This window comes from Epinephelus lanceolatus, chromosome 15 (assembly GCF_041903045.1).
Source record: "Epinephelus lanceolatus isolate andai-2023 chromosome 15, ASM4190304v1, whole genome shotgun sequence".
Classification (NCBI taxonomy): domain Eukaryota; kingdom Metazoa; phylum Chordata; class Actinopteri; order Perciformes; family Serranidae; genus Epinephelus; species Epinephelus lanceolatus.
The window spans coordinates 35161544-35177875 of NC_135748.1; the positions used below are offsets into that span (position 1 = coordinate 35161544).

The 16332-nt window shown below is 42.5% G+C and overlaps 1 protein-coding gene across 1 annotated transcript in view; it reads left to right on the top strand.

Moving 5' to 3' along the window:
* Window positions 1–16332, top strand: part of slc8a3 (solute carrier family 8 member 3) — a 221513-nt gene that overhangs the window by 14576 nt on the left and 190605 nt on the right. The window lies entirely within an intron of this gene.

Consider the following 16332-nt stretch of genomic DNA (forward strand, 5'->3'; position numbering starts at 1 on the left):
TTGTGAAGTAGGATGTAATGAATATTCCTCAGGTGGAGAGCTCTGTATGAAAACGTCCAGGGATACATTTTCTGTAATCACATTTTTTATGCTCGTGATTTTTGAGTCACTTTAATACCCAGTGTTTCCGAGGCTCGGGACTTTACGGCGCACAAACAACAGCTCATATGTGAGGATTATTTTCTCATGCACAGGTTGTGCTGATACTAAATCTCACTGCTTTGTCGTCGGTTGTTTGGCCGAGCTGCTGTGAAGCAGAAATTGCCTCTAATCCACCAAACAGATTAATCAAGTAATTAGTCACAGGATCAGCAGATCAGATCGAGCAGTTCTCGTTGAACTGTGTGTTGATAAAAATGTCTGGTGTGTTCTTGTTTTTCTTTAGAGGTCTCTAAATTTAGAGGCGCCACATGTTGGTGCATCTGTAATCTTAGAGGTCAATCACACACCTTATTCTGGATGCTCCACAGGCCTGCCCTGCGGCTGTTTGTGATTAGATATGTACTGTCTGAAAATCAAAACAACAGCCAGGACGCTGCTGTTTCTAACTGTGGGAAAGAAGAAATATTGAGTTTGATGAGAGTCGATAAGACAATCTGAGCCGCACTGGAGGAGGATGATGATACTGGAAGGTTTGCTGCAGTGGTGGAAGAAGTGTCAGTCTGAAAACCTCTGCTCTGGATGATTCACAAACACTGATGGATACACTGATAGGTACAGAGCCCCAAGTCCTGAGAGGTTATTTTTAATGTGTTCTGCACACAAGTCTAATATCTTGAGGGAACAAGTTACTATCATGTGCACATCTTATCCTGTTATCTTGTTCCAAAAAGATAATTAGCCTGTGTGCATAAAATAACAGGCTTACTTGTTAGCACACAACAATAATTGTGTGCACAAAATAACTCTTTCCCACATGATAACTTGTTCCCAAAAGATAATCAGCTTGTTCCCATAAGATAATTATTTGCACAAGATAATATCTTGTTACCACAGTATAAGAACTGACCACAAGATAAGAACTTGTTCCCACAACTTAATTGTTTGCACAAGAAAATCAACTTTTTCTGACAAGATAATCCTCATATGTGCACAAGATAATAACTTGTTCCCTCAAGATAATTGTTTGCACAAGATAATCAACTTGTTCCCACAGGATAATAACTTGTTCCTCCCAGATAACTTGCTCCCACAAGATAATAAACATATACCCACAAGACAATAACTGACCACATAATAACTTGTTCCCACAAGATAATCAGTATGTGTACACAGGTAACAACTTGTTCTTGCAAGACAATTAACTTATTACTACAAGATAATCAACTTAAGTGCACAATATAATATCTTGTTCTCATGAGATCACCAACTTGTTTCCAAAAGATAATTGGCTTGTGCGCACAAGATAAAATAATATCACCTTTTGGGAACTAAGGGTCTCCATACATAGACTTTTTCTTTGGTGGACAGTAGTTCTGATGAAAACTGTTAACAGGGTGTATGTTTCTTGATGATCTGAGTGAACTAACCATCACAATGTCTGACAGTTTTTACCATGGACATATTCTGCAGATAAAATGGTGTGTAAAACTATTTTAGGTGGCTGCACTTTGAACCGGATATTCCACTTATTTAGTCACTTTTCATTTCCTCCTTAAATCCACATCATATGGTATTTATTAGCTGTGTGTTTGGTGAACCATCCGTAACCTCACTAGCTGCACAGAGCCATACCGCCTTGCAGCTCCTCCATAGAGCTCGCTGCAAATGAACCATGTGAAGGAGACTTTAGAGCGCTGAGGCAGAAGATAGTATGTTACAGTACACTGCGGTTCTTTTATGCAGGATGGGTGTAGTCGTCAGAGGCCAAAATGGGTCAGTCCGGGAGGCCTCTCGATCGTAAGCGAGCTGTCAGGACGCATGATCAGTTGGCAGCCCTAATTTAAAGGAGGCACAACCCCCCTTCACGTGCTTTTTAATTTTTAATTTGAAAATGCAAGAAAACGCCATCAAATATTCAGAGGACAAGGCTAAGAAAAGAGGAAATCAAATTCAATATTTACTACTTCGGGGAAACTAATGAGGTCTTAGAAACAAGAAGCATGTCGCTGGTTGAAAATCGGGGCTCTGAAACACTAAATAACTTTAATCCCTCGCAATTTCTGAGGACCCCTTACAGCTATGGGCCCCTGAATCATTCACATTTTCCTGTCTGCTCCGTGGCCCTGTGAGTTGGTTTTTCCTGCTGCCAGATCTTCACAGCTCTGATGTGGAGACACTCTGCAGAGGAACCAGGCAGCTCTCCGTCTTTTTCGGCCCTAGATGAATGAAAAATCCCTCCTCCCAAACACACTCGCACACACACACACACACACACACACACACACACACACACACACACACACTCCAGATGAAGATTAATTACTACTGTATTATCTCACAAGAAGACATTCCTCACAAAGATTAGAGATTTAAATGAAATACAGAATATTAAACCATATTCTGTGAATGGACTGAGGATCCCCCGGTAAATTCTCAAACCAGGCTGAGAGCCCAACATCATGGTGTTTCTTACTTCCTTGATGTGGAGTCTGTCCTTTGTAAACCAACAGACTGTCTCGTACGGAGGGAAACGCAGTTTGATTTCTTTCTGCACAGGCAGAAAAGTGAGACTGTCCGAAAATATGTGGTTACTTAATTAGTTGGATTCCTCAGTTTCGCCTACGGATGCAGCACAAGCTCACCTAACGCTCAAATTACAATCACTGGCCACTTTATTAGGTACACCTTGCTAGTACTGGATTGGATCCCCTTTATAATTCTTGTTGGCATAGATTCAACAAGGTGCTGGAAACATTCCTCAGAGATTTTGGTCCATATTGACATGATGACATCACACAGTTGCTGCAGATTTGTCAGCTGCACATCCATGATGAGAATCTCCCGTTCCACCACATCCCAAAGGTGCTCTATTGGACTGAGATCTGGTGACTGTGGAGGCCATTGGAGTACAGTGAACTCATTGTCATGTTCAAGAAACCAGTTTGAGATGATGTGAGCTTTGTGACATAGTGTGTTATCCTGCTGGAAGTAGCCATCAGAAGATGGTCTTCTGCTGCTGTAGCCCATCTGCTTCAAGGTTGGACGTGTTGTTGGCTGTTTTGAGCGCTGTACTAGGTCTGTTTGTCTGTCTGTGGACAGATTTTGTCACCACAATAGCATCACAACTGCGCAAGATCAGTCATGAAACTTTACAGATGAGTTGTTGAAATCAAAATGAAGGCCGAGGTCAAAGATGAGTGTGGTCTGAGTATGGGGGCTGGAAATAGGGGTGAAAAAAAAAGGCCATAGACCACCTACTTTACGCCCCTGGCCCGCACTCGTTTGAAACAAGCAGCAACCTCCAGGGCTATAAATGGAGCCAACACACAAGTGCCAAAAACTGCAGTTTCTCCAATGGCCACTTGAGGCTGCCTCCAGAAGCCAGTCAATCCTCAGAGACCCCCATGTTAAAATGCCCATCTTAACAGCAGAAATAAGCATGTTTACAGCCTGGTACAAAACCCAGTTTTGGTCTCTGTAGCTAATTTCCTACACTTAAGCTACACATAATTAAGGTTGTGGCCACTGTGAGTGACAGTATCCTTGGGCTCTCAGTCAGATCCACCCACCCACCCCTCACTCCTCCACAGCGCCAGCCTCTAACCCAAATGTGGTCACTTCTGCCTCCAAAAAACTAAGATGGCAACAGCTGTAATGCCAAACCCGAGACTTCAGAATCACAGTTCACAAATCAGTAGGTGACGTCTATAGGCTGTGTCCATTGTTTTTACAGTCTATGTGATTTAGTGATTCCATCAAAAGATGGTCTGTAGTTACTTTTTATTATCAGCCAACAATGACGATTGATTTAGTCATATCTGCAATAAGCTGATTTATTGGTCTAAGTGTCACTCACCTATCTGTCAGATATTGGTGGAATCTTTCTGCTTTCCTGTCTTTGTAGTCAACTCCCACTGTAACACTGTGAACTGTTTGCAGCAGCTCTCATGGTCTCTAAACAGCGTGAGGAGCCCACAGTGGATACATAACATCCCAACGCCTGTGAGCAAAACACTTAAAAACAGGAGAGAATAATTTATGTGTAGAGGCTTTGTCATCTCAAAACACTTAACCCTTCCCAGCTATGATAAATTTAAAGAGTTATATATTAAGAAAGTGCTGTTAATCATTTAGCATCATACACTTAACAAACAGTTACTTTAACTTGTCAGCTGACAATATTTAAAGGTCCAGTGGAGGATTTTAGGTGATGTATTAGCAGAAATGGAATATTATATATGTGTGTTTTCTTTGGAATATGATCCCCCGAAAATAAGAACTGTTGTGTTTTCATTACCTTAGAATGAGATGTTTATATCTACATAGGAAGCAGGTCCTCATCTATTGAAATCGTCATGTTCACTGCAACATTTTTAAAGTAGCAGAGCAGACAAACCAAACACTTACTCTAGATAGGGCCATTCACATTTTTGGGTTTTTGCAACGGCCATTGTAGTTAGCAGCCCCTCTGTGATGAGCAGCATCAGAAAAACCTTGATTTTTAATGTGATATCATGGGAGAAGCTTTGACCCATTCTTGCGAACATTTTGGGGACGGTAAATTGGCAACACAGATGGTGAGGTGAAGGCCTGATTATAGAAATTGAATTTTTTTTTTTTTTGTCTTTTGTTCATACGTACATTTTTAGAGACCCCTGGCCTTTTTCTTTTGGAGAGGAAGAGACCTCTGCAGATAATTCTGCTTCTAGTCAAACCTCCTGAGTGTCTGACTCTTAAGTTATCAGAGAGAAAAGGTGAGCACACATTAGCAGGTGCTGGGCTAGCAGTCCGTTTCCAACATGCCAAACAGTGTCGCAGAAACACTGATTTGTAACAATAACTACTTTATTCAGTGCTTTTATTAGTTTTAATCACTTGGTCTGTTTGTTTTGGAGAGGAAGAGAGCTCTGCAGATAATTCTGCCTCTAGTAAAAACCTCCTGAACAATGAACACTGAGGGAATCACAACCAAGACTTCACACTTGGCACATGGGAGAAGTTTTAGCCGGCTGGAATCTGCAATCCTCACCACTAGATGGCACTACATTCTGCACACTGCTTCTTTAACTTCCTAGGTTTGTAACTCAATCCAGTTTGTCCAGTTCGATAATTTAAAGTCATTTATACATTAAAAAAATGTAAATATATGCTGGTTTCAGCTTCTCAGACACAAGGATTTGTTGCTCAGCTCACTGTGAATGGAATATCTCTGGATTTTGACTGTTGGTCACACAAAACAAGAAATGTGGAGATGTTGGGGCACCCAGCAGCTGACCTTGTTGAGCAAAGGCCCCGTCCTTGCTGCAGCAGCCGGGGGCTCCATTTCGACCCGCTGCCCCTTGTTGCACGTCATCCCCCTCCGTCTCCCCCTTTCATGCTAATACTGTTGTGTCGATTCAAGGCAAAAAGCCCTAAAAATATCTTAAAGGAAAGAAACGTGAGGGCATCACAGCTTAGGAAAGTTGTGAGCATCATTTTATAGATATATTTTATGCAGTCAATAATGGAAACAATCCTGTAGTGCAGGTCTAATGTACAGTATGTGTGTTTTTATTAATCGTTTGTCCCAGATTGGAAACACAGCCCGAGCAGCTGTGGTCAGTGAACGCCTCAACCTTCACTGACTCACTTACAGAGAGCTGCAGAATCAAACGACAAAAAATAGACTTCTTCTACATGAAGGAGGGAGGGAGGGGAACGAGCGGGGAAATGGCCTCTGTGCTTATTTTATTTAGTCTCTCCCTCTCTCTTCCTCTCTCTCTCATTTCATTTCTATAAATAGACAGACGCTTGGCAGCTGAGGGGTAGTCCACGCAGAACAAATGCACCCCCTGGCTGTTTCACTTCATTCCCCACATAATGAGCCAGACGGAATGCGCGCAGATCGCCGCCGTCACTTCCACTCTCCCCAGGACCGAGGCAGGGGCCACACGTTGCCATGGAGACGTGGGCAACAGGCACGTGCGGGGCCCTCGAGCATACGTCGGCCCCGCACGCGAAGTCGAGCCCCTTGGCCGAGCTGACCCCTCCGCCTTGGTCCCTGTCTCATCCCGTCTTCTCCTGCCTTTGATTCTCTCCCCGTCCTGCTCTCTTTCATTCAGCACCATAAGGCACGTGGGAGATGAGTAGATGAGTGTGGAGTCCAGTGTCCTACACTGTGTCTCTGATGTAATGGAGTCAGTGTGGGTATCCCTCTCTCACCCATCTTCCTCTGCAAATATATTCCGGACCAGTGAACCACTGAATGCTCAGCTCCAATAGCTGCAGCTGCAGAAGGGGCACTCTCCATAGACAGGCTATACTATATGAGTGCAAACACTGGTCTCTATGGATCTTATTTGAGCTGAAAGGACATACAGTGTGAAAGCTTCTCGCTGGGCTCCTTTCTATCTGCATTGCACTCTGTGTATTTATGGAGTGTCAGGGTTTTATTTGAGGAGAGGATTTATTAGTGCAGGGGAGTCAAGGTTATGTAGCGTTATATGAAGAATAACCAGCTCTTCTTCTCTGTACGATCATGTGCATACCCACCTATCGAGCCAATGCATGCATGTCTGGGTGACAGTGATGCTGTTTGGCTCAATGCCACAGGCATGGCCCTGGACTTTTTGGCTTGTGATTACAGGTTATGACTGAAGTCCCTACAGGAGTTGTGAGCAGTTCTGCCGACAGCCAAGAAGAGAATGTTGGCAATGTATGTCTCAGAAAACTATGAATATCCTCCTGAGACCCTGTGTCCTCATAGGAGGACATCACATTTTGGGTTTACTGGACCTTATACTTCATTCTGCATAACTCAGACCTGTTGTCCTCGTTCATGGACACTTTTTTGTGCCATCTAGTGGTAGTAAGAGCACAATACACTAATCCATGTAGAAACAAGATGGCGGCCATCTCTGCCAAGTCAGTCTGCAGCCGATCCTGACACAAACGTGGACAAGGTCCAAAACCTGATCACATTTTATGGTTGAAACTTGATTATTGTATTGTTGTCTCGTTTGAGGACATTGGGACTTTATTATCGTCTCATTTGAGGACATTGGGACTTTATTATCGTCTCATTTGAGGACATTGGGACTTTATTTTTGTCTCGTTTGAGGACACTGGGACTTTATTTTTGTCTCGTTTGAGGACACTGGGACTTTATTTTTGTCTCGTTTGAGGACATTGGGACTTTATTATCGTCTCATTTGAGGACATTGGGACTTTATTTTTGTCTCGTTTGAGGACACTGGGACTTTATTTTTGTCTCGTTTGAGGACACTGGGACTTTATTTTTGTCTCGTTTGAGGACATTGGGACTTTATTTTTGTCTCGCTTGAGGACACTGGGACTTTATTTTTGTCTCGTTTGAGGACATTGGGACTTTATTTTTGTCTCGTTTGAGGACACTGGGACTTTATTATCGTCCCGTTTGAGGACAATGGGACTTTATTATCGTCCCGTTTGAGGACATTGGGACTTTATTATCGTCTCGTTTGAGGACACTGGGACTTTATTATCGTCTCGTTTGAGGACAATGGGACTTTATTTTTGTCTCGTTTGAGGACATTGGGACTTTATTATCGTCCCGTTTGAGGACAATGGGACTTTATGATCGTCTCGTTTGAGGACAATGGGACTTTATTTTTGTCTCGTTTGAGGACATTGGGACTTTATTATCATCTCGTTTGAGGACAATGGGACTTTATTTTTGTCTCGTTTGAGGACAATGGGACTTTATTTTTGTCTCGTTTGAGGACATTGGGACTTTATTTTTGTCTCGCTTGAGGACACTGGGACTTTATTTTTGTCTCGTTTGAGGACATTGGGACTTTATTTTTGTCTCGTTTGAGGACACTGGGACTTTATTATCGTCCCGTTTGAGGACAATGGGACTTTATTATCGTCCCGTTTGAGGACATTGGGACTTTATTATCGTCTCGTTTGAGGACACTGGGACTTTATTATCGTCTCGTTTGAGGACAATGGGACTTTATTTTTGTCTCGTTTGAGGACATTGGGACTTTATTATCGTCCCGTTTGAGGACAATGGGACTTTATGATCGTCTCGTTTGAGGACAATGGGACTTTATTTTTGTCTCGTTTGAGGACATTGGGACTTTATTATCATCTCGTTTGAGGACAATGGGACTTTATTTTTGTCTCGTTTGAGGACAATGGGACTTTATTTTTGTCTCGTTTGAGGACATTGGGACTTTATTTTTGTCTCGTTTGAGGACAATGGGACTTTATTTTTGTCTCGTTTGAGGACATTGGGACTTTATTATCATCCCGTTTGAGGACATTGGGACTTTATTATCGTTCTGTTTGAGGACAATGGGACTTTATTATCGTCTCGTTTGAGGACAATGGGACTTTATTTTTGTCTCGTTTGAGGACATTGGGACTTTATTATCATCTCGTTTGAGGACAATGGGACTTTATTTTTGTCTCGTTTGAGGACATTGGGACTTTATTATCGTCCCGTTTGAGGACAATGGGACTTTATTATCGTCCTGTTTGAGGATAATGGGACTTTATTTTTGTCTCGTTTGAGGACATTGGGACTTTATGATCGTCTCGTTTGAGGACAATGGGACTTTATTTTTGTCTCGTTTGAGGACATTGGGACTTTATTATCATCTCGTTTGAGGACAATGGGACATTATTATCGTCTCGTTTGAGGACAATGGGACTTTATTATCGTCTCGTTTGAGGACAATGGGACTTTATTATCGTCTCGTTTGAGGACATTGGGACTTTATGATCGTCTCGTTTGAGGACACTGGGACTTTATTTTTGTCTCGTTTGAGGACAATGGGACTTTATTATCGTCTCGTTTGAGGACAATGGGACGTTATTATCGTCTCGTTTGAGGACACTGGGACTTTATTATCGTCTCGTTTGAGGACAATGGGACATTATTATCGTCTCGTTTGAGGACAATGGGACTTTATTTTTGTCTCGTTTGAGGACAATGGGACGTTATTATCGTCTCGTTTGAGGACAATGGGACGTTATTATCGTCCCATTTGAGGACATTGGGACTTTATTATCGTCCCGTTTGAGGACATTGGGACTTAGTTATCTCTGACAATGTATGTTTTTATACTTATCAGGTCCTACTGATCCCAAATATCTAGGACAAATTAAAAATGCGTACCAAACAAAAGTTCAGGTCTCAGAAGGATATGTTACATTTGCATGTCTCATATGTGTGATATTGACGTTTCTAAAGTGACGTAGCATATGAGCCGACTTTGTAGTTTGGAGGTGGAGTGGACGATGGATGGTGTGACACCTTGGTGCGATGCCTGCCAAGTTGCAGACAGCACGAAACAACAAACACTGTGTTTTAGTAACTGTCACTGTCTTACAAGTAGCTTTTTAGGCACCAGACGTTGGCGTTTTTTAGTGATCTGTTGCTTTTTTCCTCCCAGGGGATAGGGGCAAGAGAAGTGATAGAGATGTAAATATGGGCAGTGCAGTGCGGTTGCACTGGGGCCTGTGGGATGGCGGGGCCCGGTTGCCACCTGGAAATATGCCTGTGTTCAAAGGAGAGCTCACGTTAAATCGAAAATGGTGCGATTTTCCATATATGCCCTCAAAAAGACAAACCCATCCCCAGCATGGCTTTCTGTTTTGTAAAATAGTATCAATCTGTAACAACATTACATGCTTATTCTAAATAAACTATAAAAACTATAATATAACTTTAAAAACTATTTAGTTAAACTACCTATTTCCTATTTTCTCATGTAGTTTTGGTCATAATGCAGATATGTGATGATGATTGCTGGGTGATATGTATGTTGATGTCCAATATAGAGTCTTTGTTTAATCATGTAACGAGACGATATGATTTACAGTAGCTAGTTTAAGTGCAAAATCTCTCAAGACTGACAAGCTGGACACATCTGCAAACATATTTAAAAGCAGCAGTAAGACGCACTGTTGGTAAAATATATATACGCCTAAACTGTGTGTATGTGTGTGCTGCATAACTTGTAACTAGGGGGCACTAGGGCCCATTACAATGGTGTGCACTGGGGCCCAGCGTAACTACCTTACGCCACTGCAAAATGCGGACATTTCCTAACCATAACCAAGTGATTTTTGCACCTAAACATAACCCAACTTTAACCACAGGGTTGCTGAAAAGTAAAGTCTCATTGTATCTGCTAGCTAATAAAATGCAAATGAGACGTATCTGTGGTTTGCAGAAATGTACAAATGAACCAATCACTAATGAACCTTCATTAATATAGGCCTATATTTTATCTACAAGTGCACGTCACACACTGAGCGAGCCGCCTGTTAATGACGCTGTGGGCTAATGGGCATGTAGCTACTTCCATGTTTCAGATGATACGTCATGTTTGTAGTCGACCAATGAAGGTGAGTTTACATATCACCTTGGGTTCGTCCTTCACCTTCTCAAAATGATCCCACACTTTGGATTTCCTGCCCGACATGTTATTAACTAGCTTGTGGAATAACTGCAGGTACCAGTCCTGGAAATTAACCTGACTCCTGTCTGACTGCTGAGCGTGGACACTTCCTGTGTCTGTCCTTTCAAATTAAATTCACACATGGTCCAGTCATACAGGTTTTGATTTATTTTGACAAGGCGCAGCTCCTAATAGAGTTTCACATTTTGTTTTTTTTCTGCGACTAAACGACCAATGAAATTCTGCCGACTAATGACCTTTCTGGTCGACTAACGTTTGGTGGACTATCAGGGGGCAGCCCTGAAACAAATGAGTTTAACATGACTTTAACGTCACCGCCACAACTAGGCTGTAAAGACGTGTTCGGCATGATGACATTCTGTAGTCTTACTTAGCCACTTTTTTAAGACACGTAAAAGCTTCAAAATCTTTGAGTGAGGTATTTACTGACAAGTTTTATGTCGTAGAACAAAACGTGAAAGTCTTAAGCTTTTGTTAACCACAGACCTTACTTCAGGCATCTAACCAAAAACCCATTGAATTCAAGACAAAGGAACCAGAAGTGCTAACTCATCGCTGAAATCTCTGTGTTAAAGGCTTAGATATGTTTGGGCCTCCAGACAGATTTTTGTTTTGAGCAAAATTTGTTCTTTTTATTAAAGGTCATCGACCTCTGCACCACTGTAGTTGATTTTGTTTTGTAATTCAGGTGAACTGATCCTTTAAAAACGCAGTGTTTTCATTTAACTTAAATGCTGCCTGCCTACACTCCATGTATCTTTAAATTGAATCCTCAAGGGAATGGTTGGTGCTTTGCTCTGCGTCTGACCCCCATCTTCACACCACCCTCTAAACACACACATTCACCAGTGACAGGAAGTGGCCCTTCAGCCTTGAGGGTCTGCAGATCCTGATGCGAGGTGACTCTTTACCTTTCTCATTTCACAGCTTCACTATTCATTACTGACCGTCATAAGTGGACGTCGCCCAGGGGTGATGTCAGTGTTAACTCCCCTGATGACCCCCTTCCCTTCCTCCCCTCCGTCTCTCACCAGCCAGGCCCCACTGTGTCACCGCCTGACGGTTTTTTTCCACTGAAGTTGTTGCAACTCGAGCCTACAAATTATCAGCATGTGCAGAGTGCCGAGCGCAGCACGGAGAGAGAAAATACAAATCACAAAGTGCAAGTGCAGCACTATTCTGTTGTGCTGTACTGTTTCGTTCCTGCTCCAGATTCTCTCCTGCTGCATGCCGGACATTTTCATGAAACCGATCCAGGGACGCCGCCGTCAACTGTTCTGTGGCGAAAACAGGAAGAAGAGGCAAAGTTGCTTTACTCGCTGAGAATGAATGCAACCAGTTTGTCTCAGAGCTGCAGCCATGAAGCCACCCGCCCTTGTAAGTGCCGCTCCTCTCAGTGGGAAACACAAGCAGGCCTGGTGTGTTGATTACAAGTATAATCCATTAATCATCACTGAACGCATGGAGGACTTTGATGAGAGAGGCAAGAGCAGGCATTGAATTCCAATCATACGATGCATGCTGGCTGCAGGTACGCCGAATGAGCCCGCACACCAATCTGTCCAGTGTGTTTTCTGCCTCCACCCTTTTTCCTGCAGATAAGAAAACTTCATTAAAACATCCAACCGTATTCTCCATACTAATTACAGCTTTACATGGAGAGGGAGTGAAGGATGGCGGCGGCGGTGGTGGTGGGCTGCAGGGCCAGATTGGCCTGTCTTATCCCCCCCCCGTCCATTTTGGAAGCGATTGTTTTTGAATTTCATATTTGAATTTAACAAGCATGGAAATCTGAACAGGCTAATAAGATTCTGTACCACAGTGCCGGACTATGTAATTAAAATCGGATCCAATTGATTTTTTTTCTCCTGCTTTGCATATGGGCTCCATCCCAACAGAAAAAGGACTCTGCCTGCTGCAATAAGACGACTGCTCCGAGTCTCTCCCTGTTATTTCTGGGTGGATTAATAATAATTCATTATTGATTAATCGCTAATGAATTTAAAAGACTTTTAAATACTTGTATTAATTTTACATACAATTTGGTTTGCCCTGGGACTTTTAGGGTTTTTTTTCCCACAATGCTTCAGGCCTGTGTGATTCTGTAATTGGAGGTGGTGGCAGTGTCAACATCCTCCTGCTTTGCTCCTGTCTCTGGGGCTTCGTCTGTCTCGTCAGCAGCGGTTATGGGTGATTGTGCTGCATCAAGGACTGTGTGCCCAGTGAAGCTCATTATCTACTGGCTATGCATCTGACTGGGGAGGCAAGATCACTGGGTTGTGCAATGCAACTGCAAGAGGGGAGACAAAGGAACTCAGGAGGTGACGAGAATTTGGTGAGAAGGTTTCTTGGACTCTGGGGGACCCCGAGCAGAGTTTGTTTAAAGGCACAGTTCAACACAAATTCCAAAATACACACTTTTCCTCTTACCAGTAGTGCTATTTATCAATTTGGGTTGTTTAGACGTGAGTTGGTGAGTGTTGGAAATATCGGCCTTAATGTGTGTTAAACACCAAACATGATGAAAGTGTTGCTCAGCAAGATTACATACAGGGTCAATGCAAGGACACGAAAAGCTGCGAATTCCTGCTGGGTGCAGGGAATGACACAATGCTATTATCTGTGTATTCGTGTGAGTCAAAATTTTTCAACTTGAGTGAGAAATTCACATAACTCCATTGCGAAAGCCAATCGGCGTTGAGTTCTAGCTGAGATTCCTGTGATGTTACTGAGAATTAGAACAAACAGTGTCGCTGTTTGTGGCCCACCAGAGCTCTACGACTTTATGTTAGTAATGTTGCTGAACAGAAACAGAACATGCAAGGACCTGGAGACCAGTGAGCGAAGCCACAGGAATACATTGTTTTGAAAATATGTATCTGTGACTTTTTTAAGAAGTTGGTCTTTTATCGAGGAAAGTAAACAATGGTAGGAGTGAAGCGCTAATGCACTGGCGTGACAGAATGAAAAATGATATAGAGTGCTGCTGTCTTGGATCAGGCTGGGTCACAGCAGAGAGCCTCTGTGTTTACCATGCTTACATCACTTGATCCCAGGTATCGGTTGTACTTTACTGCGAACCAAATTTGTCATTAGCTTACCTTGTAAAAACAATTTACACTTCACAACATGAATCGGTGTACAATCATGTGAGCTACCTAATGCTATATCCCTGTATAGCCCTTACCCATAGCAGCAAGGTGAACTAGTTACTTACTAGTACATTTACGGACTATTGAAAAATATTGGCCAATTTGCTTTATTATTATCCCAAGTGAACAAACACTCTTGTGAGCCACAATGGATCCTTTTGTAACTTTTCAAGCAAAAGACTTTGACATACCGTCCACCGCAGAAACCTCCAGCAAAAGAGTAGCGGGGGAGGCTAATGCATCTAGCCATGGTATGTCTGCTGCTGACTCAGCAGCTACAAGCAAGAGAAGACCCCAAAATATTCAAAGGTATATCTCAAGTACAACTCATTTTTATACAATATATGCAGTAAGGGTCTCTGGTCTGTCTCTCTTTTAGCCTGAAAAACATTTAAGACTTATTTAGTGGCATCTATCAGTGCTGAAACTTTTCCTGTGTGCCAAGCATCTAGAACTATGGTGGCTGAGCAAAAGCACAAATGGCCCTGTCTAGAGCCAATGTTTGATTTGTCCTTCTGGGCTACTGTAGACCAACATTGGGGACTCCACAGAAGAGGACCCACTCTTAGCTCATTCTGAGGTGATGGAAACACAAGGATTCTCAGATTCAGGTGACTCTAAACTAACAAAAACAGAGTTATGAATATTATTTCTGCCAAATATTTGTCCCTCAGTCCTACAAACTGAAACCTTTAGCCCTCTCTTTGACATCTTTGTAGAAGGTTCGAGTTTTGCACGTCTGCTTTGCTTTATGGGTGACAGAAAGAGCTGACACCTAAGCTGTCCTTGATCACAAAAATAACCGTTATATGGATTGACACTAGTGATGCATGGTAATATCGGCACTTCATCCAAATCTGCCAACATTTTTTCTTATTTTGCACAATGAATGAATATTACTAATATATTAAAGTGTTGTATTTCATGTCTCCTTCTGCTGGTGGGCCATTATGATAAGAGTATGCATGTATAGAATTATATTAATTGCACCACAAAAGAGACTTGATGATCACTAAAATTAGGTAGGGAAAGAGGTGGATATATTGGTATTGGTTATTGGCCAAATTAGTTTTTATATATTGGCATATTGGATATTGGCAAAAAATCCAATACCATGATGCTCCTGTCAGTATGGACTTGATTTGATATTCGTGTGCAGAGTGTCTCGATAAGCTTATCATCTTATACACAGCACCCATATTTGCATTCTTCTTCGTGCAAGTTTGGACATGGTTTCTGTTTGTGTGCACACACTTTAATAATTCAATATCATGCTCATTAAGCTAAAAACATTTGTGTTACTAACAATAAATTCTCACCCCGACTTCGTTACATATTGACATTTGGTCATGGACCTTCCACACCCAGATACAACGTGCAAGGTACCCTGGGTGTGTTGGTTATTGACGTTCTGGGATGTTGTGTCAAGTTCTGCCTGTTACATGCATTGTCTTCTTTCAAAATACACAGGAAATTTAACGTTACATAAAGTCTCTTTGGAAATAAACTACAGCACTGCGAACTGATGTTTTTTCTTCCTCCAACAACTAACACATGTGGTTAGGTTTAGGAAAAAAGAACAGGGTTTGGCTTTAGAATCTTACGGGACGTGGACACCGCTCTCCTGGGCGAAAGTCTGTGTTTGTTGGACCCATCCACCACCGCTTCAACCCACTCTAGTCAGACTTCTGCTGCCTTAACTTTTGTTCTTGTCCTGTTTCCCCCTGACGCCACGGAGCCCCGTTAATCTATGACGTCAATGTATTCTGCTGATGTTAAAGGACGCCTTTTTTCATTGGTGTCTGATGCCACAAGTCACTGCCTAAGCGCCAGATTTGGGTGACTTCGGCGTGAGACCAGGCTCGTCAGGTAGAACTTGACACTGCGTCCCAGAAAGTCAACAACCAACACGCCCAGGGTACCTTTCACATCGTATGTTGACATGGAAAGTCCATGACCGAACGTCAATATGTGATGAGGTCAGAGTGAGAATGTGTTGCGATATTGGTATCAGTTATTGGCCAAATATCAGATATCGGCAAACAATCAAATATTGTGCATCCCTCATTGACACTCCTCTTGGTATGGACTTGATCTGATATTAGTGTCTTGATAAGCTTATCTTATATGCAGCACTCATAAATGTGTCATATTTGCATCTTCATGTGAGTTTGCCAACCTGGTCTCAATCCAAAGTCGTCGAAATTCGGCGCTTGGGCAGTGACTTGTGGCGTCAGACACTGACGAAAAAAGCCATCCTTTAATGTTGCATGATGCGCGACTGGTTGAAGCTATAGTTTAACAGCGTGCAGCGGCATCAGGGGGAAAGACGGCAGGATAAGAACTAAAGTTAAGGCAGTGAAAGTCCAAGTAGGGTGGGTAGGAGCCGTGGTGGATGGGTCCAGTAAACACCCGGGAGAACGGTGTCAAACCCTGTTCTTTGTTCCTAAACCCAACCACATGCATTAGTTGTTGGCGGAATAAAAATGTCGATTTGTGTTATTGTACTGATGTAGTGCGTTTATTCTAATAGAGACTGCATGTAAATAGTAAATTTCCTGTGCAAACAGAAGTGTATTTTGAAAGAAGACAATGCATGAAACAGGCAAAACTTCACACGACGT